At 35.2% G+C, this 16,908-nt stretch overlaps 1 long non-coding RNA gene across 1 annotated transcript; it reads right to left on the bottom strand.

Moving 5' to 3' along the window:
- Window positions 1-8,700: 8,700 nt before the first annotated feature.
- On the bottom strand, window positions 8,701-10,351 carry LOC129349655 (uncharacterized). The gene is made up of 3 exons (XR_008602738.1): window positions 9,973-10,351; window positions 9,419-9,605; window positions 8,701-9,300 (listed from the first exon to the last, which is right to left on the bottom strand). It is a non-coding gene; the product is annotated as an uncharacterized LOC129349655 (long non-coding RNA).
- Between the last annotated feature and the right edge of the window lie 6,557 nt (window positions 10,352-16,908).

The raw sequence follows: 16,908 nt of genomic DNA, 5'->3' as shown, positions 1-16,908 counted from the left end.
CCTGTCTCTCTCTCACTGCGCCTATCCAATAAAGCCGTAAAAAGGCCAAAATAAAAAAAAAAGATTTTTGTTAAATATATTTTAATAAAAACACAATCAGCTGTGGCTGGATTCCATTTAGCTGCTTTAGTTTCAGTCTCCTGCTGCGGTTTGAAAGACAAAAAAATTTGCTAAAATTACATCTTTAACTGGAGTCAGAAACTATAAAACCAGAAAAAAATATAAAATTTTCAGCTTTCCAACAGTACTTGAACATCTCATGTGTGATGTACAGTTCATTTAGGAAAATTTATCAAAATCAGGATTGTTAATAAAAATCAACTGTGTTTAAAATGTCCATCCATCCATCCATTATCTATACACCGCTTAATCCTCATTAGGATCGCGGGGGGGGGGGGGGGGGGGGGGGGTGGAGTCTATCCCAGCTGACTCAGGTGAAGGCAGGGGACACCCTAGACAGGTCACCAGTCTGTCACAGAGCTACATACAGAGACAAACAATCACTCTCACATTCACACCTACGGGCAATTTAGAATGATCAATTAACCTCAGCATATTTTTGGACTGTGGGAGGAAGCCGGAGTACCCGGAGAAAACCCACGCATGCACAGGGAGAACATGCAAACTCCATGCAGAAAGATCCCAGGAAAGCCGGGACGCGAACCAGGGATCTTCTAGCTGCAAGGCGAAAGTGCTAACCACTACATCACTGTGCAGCCCTGTTTAAAATGTAAACGAGTGAAAAGCAAAGCATTCAGATTTTAAAAATTAGCTAAAATTTCATTTTTTTAGGAGAGCCAAAAACTGCAAAACCAGGAAAAAAAACTAAAATTTTTAGCTTTCCAACAGTCTTTGAATGTATCATGTGTGATATGTGGTTCAATTAGGAAAATTAACCAAATCTAAGCTTAAAATCAGGATTGTTCATCAAAATCTCTTTATTCTAATTGAGTTTAAAATTTAAACGTGTGAAAAACAAAGCAGTCAGATTTTTAAAAAACAGTTAAAATTACATCTTTAATTGGAGTCAGAAACTATAAAAACTGACAAAATCCTCAAATTTTCAGCTTTCTGTTTCACTAAACAGATTTAGACAAAAACACAGTTTAAAAAAAAAAGAATAAATTGTGGCTGAATTCCATTTAGCTGTTTTAGTTTCAGTCTCCTGCTGTGGTTTGAAAGACAAAAAAATTTGCTAAAATTACATCTTTTATTGGAGTCCGAAATTATAAAAACTGAAAAAAAAATAAAATTTCCAGCTTTCCAACAGTACTTGAACATCTCATGTGCAACGTAAGGTTTATTTAGGAAAATTAACAAAATCTAAGCTCAAAATCAGGATTGTTCATCAAAATCTCTTTATTCTAAATGTGTCCAAAATTTAAATTTAAATTTTGTCATAAAACATTCTGATTTTTAAAGAATAGCTAAAAATATATTTCTAATTGGAGTCTGAAATTGTAAAAACTGCAAAAATCCTGACAAAAACCCACAGTTAAACAAACAAGTTAATTGTGACTGAATTTTTTAAAAAGTGTAATTTGGAAACTAACCCACCTGATTTTGCGTAACTCAAACTTAATTTTCTGTATTTTTTTTAGCACAAATCAACAAAAGTATTGTTTTTTAAACATTTTTGTAAAATAAATTTTAAAAAGCGACTATTTTTGTGTGATTTTCGGTCATTCCAAACAGAAAATCCTCCCAAATTAAATTTTTTGGGTATTTTTTCCCCTAATTTCCATCATTGATTTTGAGTTCTCTCTTCTTCGTCATGTTGTTCTGGTTCCACAGAGTTGCAGAACTTTAGATTGAAAAATGAACCAAGAGTGAAGAAAAATGAACCAAGAGTGAAGAAAAATGAACCAAGGGTGAGTTAAAATGATCCTTCAGAGGGATCATGTCACTAATAGAGACAGGGGCGTGCACAGATGGACACCAGGTGGCGCTAGAGCACTTGCCCTTTGCCCTCAGTATCAAGCGGGTGCCCTCCGAGTCTCAGTTTTTAAAAAAAATGTAAACATGAAACACATACACAAGCCGCATGTCCAGTAGATGCGGTTTTCCCGCACGGCAACGCACCGCATCTGAAAATCGCACGGATGCTGGGCGGTCACTAGCGGACCACAACATGGTCACATGACATCTGGACCAACAGCGGGTCACTACGTGGTCACATGACCACGCTGTCAGCTTGACAGTCCAGCAGATGAGTCGGATAAGCACAGCAGCTCAGCTGCAAACTTTCCCTTTTATTTTGAAAACACTTCAGCGAAAAGTATTTCTGAAAGCGTTTGAGGCAGAAATAATCTGCAGTAGCTGAATCTGTCCTGGTTTTAGTTCACCGACGGCTGGTTTAGACATTTGAGGACAGTTTCATGATGTGTGGAGTCTCCACATGCAGCATCCAATTTGTCCAGTCTACTTTATGCAAATGAGCTGCGGCCCTCTCCAGGTAAACACACCTGATCACAGCTGGAAACACACCACAACTGGACCAGCAGGAAACACGAGAAAACACATCAGAGTCAACATCAGAGTGATGTTAACTGTTTAGGGCCTTCTCCTCTCATCTTACTGAGATATCTTAAAAGCTGTTCCTGATTTATTTTGTCAACACAAAGTGATTTGATGGAACTAAATCAGGCAATAGGCTGTATTAGCAAAATATATTATTATGTACTAACCATGAGTTATTTCTACGTTACAACACTTGCAGTAATTTTGTATTTACATCGATAGGCTATTATTAAAACTCTGACTTTTATTGACCCTTTGTGTGTTATTAAGATGTTAAAATAAATGCCGCTGCAGAAAATGTGTTCCTGATTTCTTTTTTTTTTTTTTCCAAATCTCACACTGTTCTATTCAGGCAGCCAGTGGTTCTACACGCTGCACCAGGTGCCTTTTTTTCCATTGAGCACCAAAATGTCTGTGCACGCCTCTGAATAGAGAACTATCAAACTCGTTCCCTTTCTAATAAACCAGATATTTACTAACGAGCTGGTCTTAATCAGAGAGCTGCTCTGACATGTTGTGAGGAGGAAGAGTTTCCGTCCAGTTGGAGGAACGTCCTGACAGAAGCCCAGAGGCTGCTGGCCCACATTCACCAGCACCATCTGGTCCCTCAGCCCAGAAACGAGCTGCAGGAGCTCCTTTAACGGATCATCAGAAACGAGCTGCAGGAGCTCCTTTAACCCGTCATCAGAGCTCTACGGTCAACGATCAGGACGGGTTCAGCTTCAGAACGCTGCTGTTTTCACTCACATGCAGCAGAAGTTACAGAAACAACAACTGGAGTCTAAACAATCACATGTTGAGGTGAATTTGTTTCCACTTTCTGCAGGTTTTAGACAAGATGCTGCCTCCTGCACAAACCTCACATCTACTAGCTTCATGACACTGCATTTTTCACATAATATGCTTGACCTTTATCAAGAAAAATGAAATTTTTAGTGAGGAAGTTGCAGCAAGAGTTGCATTAATTCAATCTGGAGCAAATGCAACAAAAAAATAGGCGGAAAAACCTGTTTAGATGAATCTTTTTCTGTTTTCTGCAGATTTTACAGTTTGATGCTGCCTCCTCTACAAACCTCACATCTACTAGCTTCATGATGTTGCATTCTTCACATAATCTGCTTGACATTTATCAAGAAAAATGACATTTTTAATGAAGATGTTGCAGCAGGAATTGCAGAAACACCATTTGAGAGACTGCAGCCTGAAAAATCTACTTTAAAATCTACTTTAACAGTAAAAACATGTTATTGCAAGAATAGATTTTGGAATTAATGCCTTCATTCACCAACAAGATCTGTTTCTAGCTTCATGATGCTGCATTTTTAATATCATCTGCTTTAATTTTATCAAGAAAAACTACATTTTCAGTGAAGAAGTTGCAGCAGGAGTTACAGAAGCACCATGTGGAGCGAGTGCAGCATAAAAATAGAAGAAACACTCATGTTTGGATGAAACTGTTTCCACTTTTTGCAGGTTTTACAGTTTAATGCTGCTTCCAGTACAATCCTCACATCTGTTAGATTCATAATGCTGCACTTTTCACATAATCTGCTTGAAATTTATTCAGAAAAATAACATTTTCAGTGCATAAGTTGCATGTGGCGAGACTGCAGCCTTTAAAAAACTATTTTACCACAGTAAAAATCTATATATCGCTGTTGGAAACCGTCCATGTTTGGGCTGAACTGAGTTTGCTGCTGCCTCCTCTACAAACCTCACATCTCTGAATGACTAAGATCCACTTTTAGCTTGGTGACGCTGCATTTTTTACATAATCTGCTTTAATCTGATAGAGAAGAACCGGATTCTCTCAAGGTTTCAGTGAAGAAACTGCAGCAAAACCCTAAGAAACACCTTCAGATCAGACTATGGGAGCAGAGTCTGAATTGGTTTTGCTGCTTGGTCGGATCGTCTCGTTAAAAATGCTCCTGCATGCTTTCTGCAGCTCTGGAGGAGGTTAGAAACGTCTGGAGGTTAGAAACGTCTGGAAGAGGTTAGAAACGTCTGGAGGAGGGTAGAAAAGTCTGGAGGTTAGAAACGTCTGGAAGAGGTTAGAAACGTCTGGAGGAGGTTAGAAAAGTCTGGAGGTTAGAAACGTCTGGAGGAGGGTAGAAAAGTCTGGAGGTTAGAAACGTCTGGAGGAGGTTAGAAACGTCTGGAGGAGGTTAGAAACGTCTGGAGGAGGGTAGAAAAGTCTGGAGGTTAGAAACGTCTGGAGGAGGGTAGAAAAGTCTGGAGGTTGGAAACGTCTGCAGAAACAACCTCAGAGGTCTCCGGAGGATCTGGAGGTATTTCAGAACAAACACTCGATGACATCTCCACCTTTTCTGCAGCTTTTCTTTGTTTTAATTCGTCCCCCGTGAGTCCGGCACAAACTTCTGGACCTGAAGTTTAAGATGAGACTAATTTCTCTGCAGTCTAAAGCTCACATCCAAATCAAACTTCTGTGTTTTTAGCATCATTAATTTGGTCTTTATGTCATTATTTGACAGATTTGTGCAGTAAAATAAAATAAAAATATTAAGGATTGTTTGTTTTTTATTTGTTTTCTTACATATGCTGAAATTACAGATAAAATGTCTGATTATTTATGTTTAATTTAAAAAACAAATATTTATCTTCCAGTGTTGTGTGCAGATCATACATTTTTAAGCTGATAATTAGTAAAAATAGTAAAAACATTTGACCTTTAATTTACACTATTTTTTACTATATTAAATTTCACAAGTTATATATATATATGTGTTTTTTTATTATTAAATAATTATACTATTTTTACTATATTGAATTTCACAAAATATATAATTACAGATATTATATACATATATTATTATTATTGTTCACAATAATTATCAAATAATTATAATATTTTTACTATATTGACTCTCACAAAATAATAGTTATATAATTGCAGATATTATATACATATATTATTACTATTATTATTATTATTATTAATATTACTCATAATAATTATTAAATAATTCTACAATTTTTTACTATATGAAATCTCACAAAACAATATTTGTATAATTTTTTACAGATATTATATATGTATATAATTATTATTTATTTATTATTAAATTATCAAATTAAATTATTTCTGAGAAAATACTTCTTCTTCTACAGATTTTCTGTTTTGTTAAATTCCAAATAATATCTAATAAAGTCACAGAAAAAATCTTAATTTACATGTTAATTGTAGAACAAAAATCCAAAACTAAAAAAATAAATTTTGTCTACATTAAATATCTGTATTTTTTAGACATTCTTATTATATTTTTTAATCTGCAATATTTAACTGTAAAATGTCACTATTTTGTTGTAAATAAAAATTAGCAAAAAATACTCTTATTGCACACATATTTACTATTATTTGTAAAAAAATATAAATATTAAGGATAGAAAATTGGTTAAAAAATTATCGATGTTATTTTACAGATTTTCCTTCTTTCTCCTCTCCTCCTTTCCTTTGCGTCATAAAAATCACAGAAAAACAAAATGATCAATTCAGATATCGACTCTAAAAATAGTCCAAAGCTATAAATATCAAAAATCTGTATTCTTACAAATACTAATTGTTATTTCATAATATTTGACCCTAAATTTAAACATTTTTGTTGAATATAATCCGCAAAAATATCACTATTGTACAGTTGTATATGTATATACATTTGCCATTATTTGACAGAAAAACTATATATATTAAGAATTTCAAAAAAACATTTTTTTAGTATTTAGTATATTTATTATATTTTACAGATTTGCCCAGTTTTGTTAAATTACAGAGAATAAATATCATTATTTTAGAGACACATGCTGTTAATTTAAATAAAAATGATATACAGAAGGAGTAGAAAATTAGTAAATCATTTTTTTAAATGTTATTTTACAGGTTTATATTTAATTTAAATGAGCTAACTATTTGATATTTTACCAAAGATTTATTAAATATACTTCTATAGTTTTTGTTAATATATATTATTTATTATAAAATTTTTACCTACAAAATGACACTACTTTTACTGCATTGAAATCAGCAAAAATTATTAGTTTTACAGATATTTTTTAAGTTATTTGGAAGAAAACTTTTGTATATTAAGGACAGAAAATAGGTTATATATTTATTTATTTATTTTTGAGATTTTGCAATTTTTTTCCTTTAAAAATTCTGCTATTTTTAAACAGACTTAAATCATAAATAATGTTATTATTTTACAGATATTAAAAAGAAAGTGTTTAATTATTTATCAATTATTTTTAGGTTTGTGAAATTGCAGATAATATCTAAATAATATCCAAAAATCACAGAAAAAAATGTCAATTTACATGATATTTTTTATGTTTTTTGAAAGAACAAATATGTATATTAAGGACAGAAAATGGGTTATTTATTTATTTATTTTTGTGATTTTATCAGATTCTCCTGTTTTGATCATTACAGAAAATAACCATTAAAAATCTGACAGACATATTACAGTATACCAACATTTTTTAATATCTAGATTTATAGTTATATTTTTATTTCAGAAAAATACATGTTCACAATAATTTAAATATATTTTGAAAGTATGTTTTTGTACATTTATTTCATGTTTATTAATATATTTAAAATATTTTTTCTTTTAAATATATTGTTAACATATTAATTTACATGCTGAATGTGCAAAATCAGAGAAAACTGAATAATGTCTTTTTACAAATAGTGGTGCATTTTATTTTAAATATTACATTTTATTTAGATTTTATTTACACTTTTTTTTATGGTTTTTGACCATAAAATTGTACAGTTTTACTGTATTTAAATCAGCTACAAAGGGCTACTGTTTGTTTTATTTTATTTTTATTTGTCATCATTTGAAAGAAAAAATACTTATATTAAAGTTGAAAATAAAATAGTAAATATTTTTATTAATTATTTGACACATTTTCCTGTTTCATAGCTAATAAAATTACATTTTATTATTTATGATTTCGTATTTATTTATTTTGTCTGCTAAAAATATCAAGTTTTTTTTTATTTGCCATCATTTGAAAGAAAAATTATGTGTATTATGTGTATTGAAGAATAAAATGGTAAATTTTTTTTTAATTATCTGAAACATTTTCCTGTTTGATATCTAGTAAAATTATAGAACATTTATTTTATTTATTTTTTATTGATTTGAAAACTCTGCAGTGTTTGCTGTGTTCTGATGTGTGCAGGAAGTTCCTACAGTAACTGCTGGATGGTGTGGGCGGCAGCGTGGAGGTGGAGGGTTACATGGAGGAGGAGCAGGAGGAAGAGAGGGAGGAGGAGGAGGGGCAGCAGGAGGAGCAGCAGGAGGAGCAGCAGGAGGAGCAGCAGGAGGAGCAGCAGGAGGAGCAGCAGAACGTTACCAGATGAAGTCAGTGCAGTGGCTGCAGAAGGTGGGCTGCTTGAAGAACCTCGCCGTGAACTGGTGGTCCTTCACCTCCACGATGCGTTTGTGCTTCAGAGCTCCTTTCCTCTGGAACACCGGAACCCTGGGAGGAGGAGACAGGGGAGACGGCAGGGGGGACGAGGAGGCACCGCCGGGGGAGGAGGAGGCTGGGGAGGCCAGGGTCAGGGGGGAGAGGGACGGGGGAGGGGACACCGGGGGTGGACATGATGTCTGCAGAGGAGGAGGAGGACGAGGAGGGGGAAGAGGAGGAGGAGGAAGAGGAGGATGATGAGGAGGAAGAGGAGGAGGAGAAAAGAAAGAAGAGGGGGAGGAGGAAGAGGAGGAGCAGGAGGAGGAGGAGGAGGAGGAAGAGGAGGAGGAGGAGGAGAAAGAAGAGGAGGACGAGGAGGAGGAAGAAGAGGAGGAAGAGGAGGAGACAGAAGACAGGAAATGGTGGAGAGGGTGGGGTAGAGAAGGAGGAGGGGAGGAGGAGAGAAGCATCCAGAAGACAGAAAGTGGGGGAAGAGGAGGAGGAGGAAGAAGAGGAGGAGGAGAAAAAAGACAGGAAGTGGAGGAGGAGAAAGAGGAGGAGGAGAAGGAGAGGAGGAGGAGACAGAGAGGTTAATTCACAACCTGAGACCCAGAAACCTCCTCGGAGACCCGGAGGAGCGATTTAGCGGCGAGTGTCCCACATTCTCCTCCCCGGTCGCCATGTCAACCCTGCCTCCTGTTGCCATGTCAACAACACCCCCACCAGCTGCTCCAATATTAGCATCCCTCCACGTCTCCGAGCCTCTCCGCTGCCCTTATTAGCAGCCAGTCCCACTTCTGGAGGAGAAAGTTTGAACCAGAATAAAACGACTACAGGGAGACGAGCCGGAAAAAAGAAAGAAAGAAAGATGGTGCTACTAAATGTTGAATCAAACAGAGATTCAATGAATAAATAAATAACCCCGTAGCAAAAAAACAAAAAAACAAACACCTGTGCCAGGACAAAGAAAAAAGTGATGAAATGATGGTGAGAATCCGGAGCGAATAGATCAAAAAAGGCTCTGAAATCAGCAAAAAGAATAAAAATAAGTGGGTAAAGACTCGGTACCTGAAGTTGGAGGAGATGTTCGGACGCCCGGAGACGAATTCCTTTCTCTTCCTGTCACACCTGTGGCTCAAAAACAACAAAAAACACCAGAGTAAAAAGAGAAAAGAAGCTGGCAGAGAAAAAAAAACCCAAAAAAAGTAAAAATATGAATTAATAAAGTGCCAGAAAAGTGTCAGGAAGCTTTCTAGGAAGCAGAGATGAAAGGAAGCGGTTTATATCCGGAGGAGGACGGGACGAGGACGAGGAGCTGCTGCTGGGATTCTCTTTCCAAGATTGATTCTGGAGACGGAGGACAGGAAGGGAAGTGGAGAGAGAGAGAGAGAGAGAGAGAGAGAGAGAGAGAGTGAGAGAGAGATTGAGGGGAATAGGCGGCGATTCTTTTTCAGATCTGGGTTACTTCTCTCTGGAGGACGAGGACGCCACAGGAAGGAGAACGGACGCTTCGACGCCACAAGGTTGGACGAAGACGAGAGTCCTGGAGCAGAATCCGGACGGTCGGTTGAAGCTTATGTGAATTTAAAAACACACTGATAGTTTATCATCTGCCTGGTGGACATCTGGAAGATCTGAAGGAGACGAACCACCTGATGGACCAGAAACAGTCAGAAGTTACCATAAGACTGAAAACACAACCTGGAGTATAATGCTGCTGTTGTTGAAAGTCATCCATCCATCCATCCATCAATCCATCATCCATCCATCCAACAATCCGTCTGTCCTTCCATCCATCCATCCAACCATCATCCATCCATCATCCATCCTTGCATCCATCCATCAATCATCTATCCATGCATACATCCATCCATCCAACATCATCCATCCATCCAACCATCATCCATCCAATCATCCATCCATCCGTCGTCCATCAATCCATCATCCAGCCGTCCATCCATCCATCCATCCATTGTCTATACAAGGAGATCCTGACTTAAGTTGGAATTCTGTTCCTACCTGCAGGAACAGGTAACAGTCCATCACAGGTTCACCTGGACAGGTAACAGTCCATCACAGGTTCACCTGGACAGGTAACAGTCCATCACAGGTTCACCTGGACAGGTAACAGTCCATCACAGGTTCACCTGGACAGGTAACAGTCCATCACAGGTTCACCTGGACAGGTAACAGTCCATCACAGGGCTACACAGAGAGACACAATGACACTCACATTCACACCTACAGACAATTTAGAATCACCAATTAAACCTCAGCATGTTTCTGGACTGTGGGAGGAAGCTGGAGAACCTGGAGAACCCAGCTGAGAGAACATCGAGACTCCATGCAGAAAGACCCCAGGAAGGTCAGGACTCGAACCAGGGATCTTCTAGCTGTATGGTGACGGTGCTAACCACCAAACCACCGTGCAGCCCGTGAGTTTAACCAGCATTTTCTAATCATTCTGTCTATAAACCAGCTGCTATGTTTCTGTATTCAGGCAGATCACGCAGCATCATGCTAGCTCTGCAAGATCCTGCTAGCCCTGCAGCATCATGCTAGCTTTGCAGCATCATGCTAGCGCTGCAGAATCCTGCTAGGTCTGCAGCATCATGCTAGCTCTGAAAAATACTGCTAGCTCTGCAGCATCGTGCTAGCTCTGCAGCAACGTGCTAGCTCTGCAGCATCGTGCTAGCTCTGCAGCATCGTGCTAGCTCTGCAGAATCCTGCTAGCTCTGCAGCATCATGCTAGCTCTGCAGAATACTGCTAGTTCTGCAGCATCATGCTAGCTCTGCATCATCCTGCTAGCTCTGCAGCATCATGCTAGCTCTGCAGAATACTGCTAGCTCTGCAGCATCGTGCTAGCTCTGCAGCATCATGCCAGCTCTGCAGCATCATGCTAGCTCTGCAGAATCCTGCTAGCTCTGCAGTATCATGCTAGCTCTGAGCAGGACTGACAAAATAAAGGTTTTAAACATTGTGATTTTTCACAAAATGCCAGTAGCAGAAAAATAAAGCTAGGAAGTGTTCTAGTTCTACAGTAGAGACTGATTTAAACCCATAACCGCGTGGTTCTCCATCTAGCCTCCTTCTCCTAGCATTTAAATCAGCTAAAAATATATTTTACAGACATATTACACTATTCAACAATATCCAATTATATATGTGTGTGTGTGTGTGTGTGTGTGTGTGTGTGTGTGTGTGTATAGATTGAAAAAAGATGGAGAAAACGCTCCTGTAACACAGCACCATTAAAAAATATATTATTTAAATAAAACATAACATTTAAAATAAAACGTACCACTATTAAAAAAAATAAATTTAAATGTGGACAACAGTTTTGGCTGTTATTGCTCAGTCAGTGTGTAGATTAATATGTCAACAATATATTTAAAGAAAAAATATACATTTATATTTTAAATATATTTATAAATATTTTAGAAATAAATATATAAAAATATACTTTAATATTGTTTCCTTTTCTGAAAAAAATCCAAAAATGCAGCAAAAAAAATCCCCAAATATCTGAAAATTTGCAACACCTTCAGGAAGAAAATTCCAATAATTCCTTAAAAATTTCCCTTAAAAGGTTTTTTTTTTTTCAAAAAAAATCCCCCAAATTAGGCAAGAAAATTCTTGTAAATAATTTCAAAAAATGGGTAAAAATCTTCCAAATAATGGAATTACACTGGATTGTGGTTGATTATGTGAATGTTCTTAAGAAACATTTTAAATATTTCTTTTTTCCACCAAAAAAATGCTCAAAGATTTCCCAGAAATGTTGAAAATGTGGACATCAGAAGTTTCACTGTGAAAATATATTTTCTCCCCACATTTTCAAACTTTAAAACTGGTCAATTTTGACCCGCAGGACGACACGAGGGTTAAAATGTATTTCAAATATTATAAATATTTTTTCTTTAAATAAATATATAAAAATAACTACAGATATTGAAAAATGTTGGAATACTTTAATATGTCTGTCAGATTTTTTAATGGTTATTTTATATCATCTACCAAAACAGGAAAATCTGGTAAAATCACTATATCACTAATCACTACAATAAATAAATTTCCCATTTTCTGTCCTTAATATACATGTGTTCTTTCAAATAATGTAAAATAAAATCATGTAAATTAGCTTTTTTCTGTGATTTTTGGATATTTAGATATCTGTAATTTCACAAAACTAATAAAAAAATCTATAAATAATTAAACATTTTCTTTTTAATATCTGTAAAATAATAACATTTCTTGATGTTTTAAGTCTGTTAAGAAGAGCTGAATTTTACCATCAAACATAAAACAAATTAATGATTATTTTCTGTAGTCTATCAAAACAAGAAAAAAATTATAAAATCACATAAATAAATAAATAATCCATTTTCTGTCCTTAATAAACAAAAGTGTTCTTTCATATGACATTAAAAAACATCTGTAAAAATAATATTTTTTGCTGGTTTAAATGCAGTAAAAATTGTTTAATTTTATAGTTAAAAAAGTAAATATATACATAGAGAGATTTTTGTTGTTCTTATTTAAAGTTTCTTCTGTGATTTTTACTGAACAAGAGAAAAAATACAACTGAAAAAAGATGAAAAAAATGTTCTTGTAACATTCAAGAATGGTAAAAACTGTAAAAAATAATAGTATATATAATGAATCTCTGGTAAAATATCTGATTTTTAAGTGATTTAAATTAAATATAAATCTGCAAAATAACAGTGACAAAACTGATTTACCGATTTTCTATCCTTTACTATGCATAATTTTTTATTGGTAATAACAGAAAGTGTCTGTAAAATGATGACATTTACCCTCTGTAATTTAGCAAAACTGGGCAAATCTGTAAAATATAATAAATACTAAAAAATACATTTTAAAAATTCTTAATATACATAATATTTCTGTGGATTTATATAAAACTAACTATAAAGTTACACTATTTTTACTGCATTTAAATCAGTTATTTAAAAGAACCCTCATGTATAATAAGGACAGAAAATGGGTTATATATTTATATTTATATTATTATTATTATTATTATTATTATTATATTTTATATTTATTTATTTTTGTGATTTTACAAATTTTTCCTATATTGGTAGATTACAGAAAATAACCACTGCAGTATTCCAACATTTTTAATTTTTTAAATTTTAATATAAAATATTACAAATATACATTTTTTTCTTTTAAAGATATTATTAATGTATTAATTTACATGCTTACTGAGCAAAAACAGCCAAAACTGTGTCCACATTGAAAGTCTGTATTTTTACAAATAGTGGTGCATTTTTAAATATTATATTTTATTTTTTATTATTATTTTTTTAAACGGTGTGCTACCATAAAATTACAGTTTTATAGCATTTAAATCAGGTAAAATATAATTTTTTACAGACATATTACAACATTCCAACATCTTTACAAAGCTGCAATTTTTGTTGCAGATTTTTAAATATTATATTTTATTTAAATATTAGTATTTCTGTAACAGTGTGCTACCATAAAATCACACTTTTACTGTATTTAAATCAGCTAAAAAAATATTTTTTTAACAGAAATTTGCCATCATTTCAAAGAAAAACTATATATTAAGGTTGAAAAGATTTGTAAATATTTACTATTCTTAATATTATTGTTATTATTATTACTATCTGACACATTTTCCTTTTAGATATCTAGTAAAATTATGGAACATTTATTATTTATTTCTGTGAAGTAATCGAGCTAAACTGCATCCTCAGTCACATTTTAATGGAATCATCTCCTGAAGTTTCCAATCAGCAGATTTTTGTCATTTATGTCACTGTTTATTGATTATTGTATATTTGTGCTTGTTTTGTAGTTGTTTTTTGTATGTTGTTGCTTTGTTGTTTTGTTGTGTGTATTTGTTGTTGTTGTTTTTCTATTTGTGGTTGTTTTGTTGTTATTTTGTGTCTCTGTGGCTGTAGGAATAGGAACTGTTTCTTACCTTTTCTTTTCCTCCGAGGCACACATCTGATCATCATTTATTCTGCAAATCAAACCTGGAGGGAACAGCGTGACATTTTAGGAGCCAAGTCACCGTTACTTAAAACAACGGCTGCTCAGCCAAAGTCCAGGAAAATAAAGAGAAATGTGATGGATTTACAGAGAAAGTTTAAATATTGAGGTTTAAACCTTAAAAATGATTCATGGAAAAACTCAAATAATATCAAAAAAATGACTAAAACCAGATTCAGGAAGGGCGACAATCTGCAGGAAAATATGGAACAAGCAGCTGTTAGCTTAGTTTAGCATCAACAGTTCAAACCTCTATGGTAAATATGGAACAAGCAGCCATTAGCTTAGCTTAGGATCAACACTGTAAACCTCTGTATGGCAAATATGGAACGAGCAGCCATTAGCTTAGCTTAGCATCAACACTGTAAGCCTCTGTATGATAAATATGGAACAAACAGCTGTTAGCTTAGCATCAACACTGTAAACATTTGTATGGTAAATATGGAACAAGCAGCTGTTAGCTTAGCTTAGCATCAACGTCGTAAACCTCTGTATGATAAATATGGAACAAGCAGCTGTTAGCTTAGCATCATCACTGTAAGCCACTGTATGGTAAATATTGAACAAGCAGCTGTTAGATTAGCATCAACGTTGTAAACCTCTGTATGGTAAATATGGAACAGTCAGCCGTTAGCTTAGCTTAGCATCCATACTGACAACCTCTGTATGGTAAATATAGAACAAGGAGTCGTTAGCTTAGCATCAACACTGAAAGCCATTGTATCGTAAATATGGAACAAGCAGCTGTTAGCTTAGCATCAACACTGTAAACATTTGTATGGTAAATATGGAACAAGCAGCCATTAGCGTAGCTTAGCATCATCACTGTAAGCCACTGTATGGTAAATATGGAACAAGCAGCTGTTAGCTTAGCTTAGCATCAACGTTGTAAACCTCTGTATGATAAATATGGAACAAGCAGCTGTTAGCTTAGCATCATCACTGTAAGCCACTGTATGGTAAATATTGAACAAGCAGCTGTTAGATTAGCATCAACGTTGTAAACCTCTGTATGGTAAATATGGAACAGTCAGCCGTTAGCTTAGCTTAGCATCCATACTGACAACCTCTGTATGGTAAATATAGAACAAGCAGTCGTTAGCTTAGCATCAACACTGAAAGCCATTGTATCGTAAATATGGAACAAGCAGCTGTTAGCTTAGCATCAACACTGTAAACATTTGTATGGTAAATATGGAACAAGCAGCCATTAGCTTAGCTTAGCATCATCACTGTAAGCCACTGTATGGTAAATATGGAACAAGCAGCTGTTAGCTTAGCTTAGCATCAACGTTGTAAACCTCTGTATGATAAATATGGAACAAGCAGCTGTTAGCTTAGCATCATCACTGTAAGCCACTGTATGGTAAATATGGGACAAGCAGCCATTAGCTTAGCTTAGCATCAACACTGTAAACCTCTGCATGGTAAATATGGAACATCAGCTGTTAGCTTAGCTTAGCATCAACACTGTAAGCCTCTATATGATAAATATGGAACAAGCAGCTGTTAGCTTAGCTTAACATCAACACTGTAAACCTCTATATGGCAAATATGGAACAAGCAGCCATTAGCTTAGCTTAGCATCATCACTGTAAGCTTCTGTATGTGGAACAAGCAGCTGTTAGCTTAGCATCAACGTTGTAAACCTCTGTATGATAAATGTGGAACAATCAGCCATTACCTTAGCTTAGCATCAACACTGTAAACCTCTGTATGGTAAATATAGAACAATCAGTTGTTAGCTTAGCTTAGTATCAACACTGTAAGCCACTGTATGGTAAATATGGAACAAGCAGCCGTCAGCTTAGCTTAGCATCAACGTTGCAAACCTCTGTATGATAAATATGGAACAAGCAGCCATTAGCTTAGCATCATCACTGTAAACATTTGTATGGTAAATATGGAAAAAGCAGCAATTAGCTTAGCTTAGTATCCACATTGTAAGCCTCTGTATGGCAAATATGGAACAAGCAGCCGTTAGCTTAGCTTAGCATCAATGCTGTAAACCTCTGTGTGGTAAATATGGAACAAGCAGCTGTTAGCTTAGCATCATCACTGTAAGTTTCTGTATGATAAATATGGAACAAGCAGCTGTTAGCTTAGCTTAGCATCAACGTTGTAAACCTCTGTATGATAAATATGGAACTAGCAGCTGTTAGCTTAGCATCAACACTGTAAACATTTGTATGGTAAATATGGGACAAGCAGCCATTAGCTTAGCTTAGCATCAGCGTTGTAAACCTCTGTATGGTAAATATGGAACATCAGCTGTTAGCTTAGCTTAGCATCAACACTGTACGCCTCTATATGATAAATATGGAACAAGCAGCCATTAGCTTAGCTTAGCATTATCACTGTAAGCTTCTGTATGATAAATGTGGAACAAGCAGCTGTTAGCTTAGCATCAACGTTGTAAACCTCTGTATGATAAATGTGGAACAATCAGCCATTACCTTAGCTTAGCATCAACACTGTAAACCTCTGTATGGTAAATATAGAACAATCAGTTGTTAGCTTAGCTTAGTATCAACACTGTAAGCCACTGTATGGTAAATATGGAACAAGCAGCCGTCAGCTTAGCTTAGCATCAACGTTGCAAACCTCTGTATGATAAATATGGAACAAGCAGCCGTTAGCTTAGCATCAACACTGTAAACATTTGTATGGTAAATATGGAAAAAGCAGCAATTAGCTTAGCATCCACATTGTAAACCTCTGTATGGCAAATATGGAACAAGCAGCCGTTAGCTTAGCTTAGCATCAATGCTGTAAACCTCTGTGTGGTAAATATGGAACAAACAGCTGTTAGCTTAGCATCAACACTGTAAGCCTCTGTATGATAAATATGGAACAAGCAGCTGTTAGCTTAGCATCGATGTTGTTAACCTCTGTATGGTAAATAT

The sequence above is a fragment of the Amphiprion ocellaris genome, chromosome 9, assembly GCF_022539595.1.
Source record: "Amphiprion ocellaris isolate individual 3 ecotype Okinawa chromosome 9, ASM2253959v1, whole genome shotgun sequence".
Lineage (NCBI taxonomy): Eukaryota > Metazoa > Chordata > Actinopteri > Pomacentridae > Amphiprion > Amphiprion ocellaris.
The sequence above is the reverse complement of the archived record's forward strand: the minus strand, read 5'-3'. Positions and strand labels throughout refer to the sequence as shown.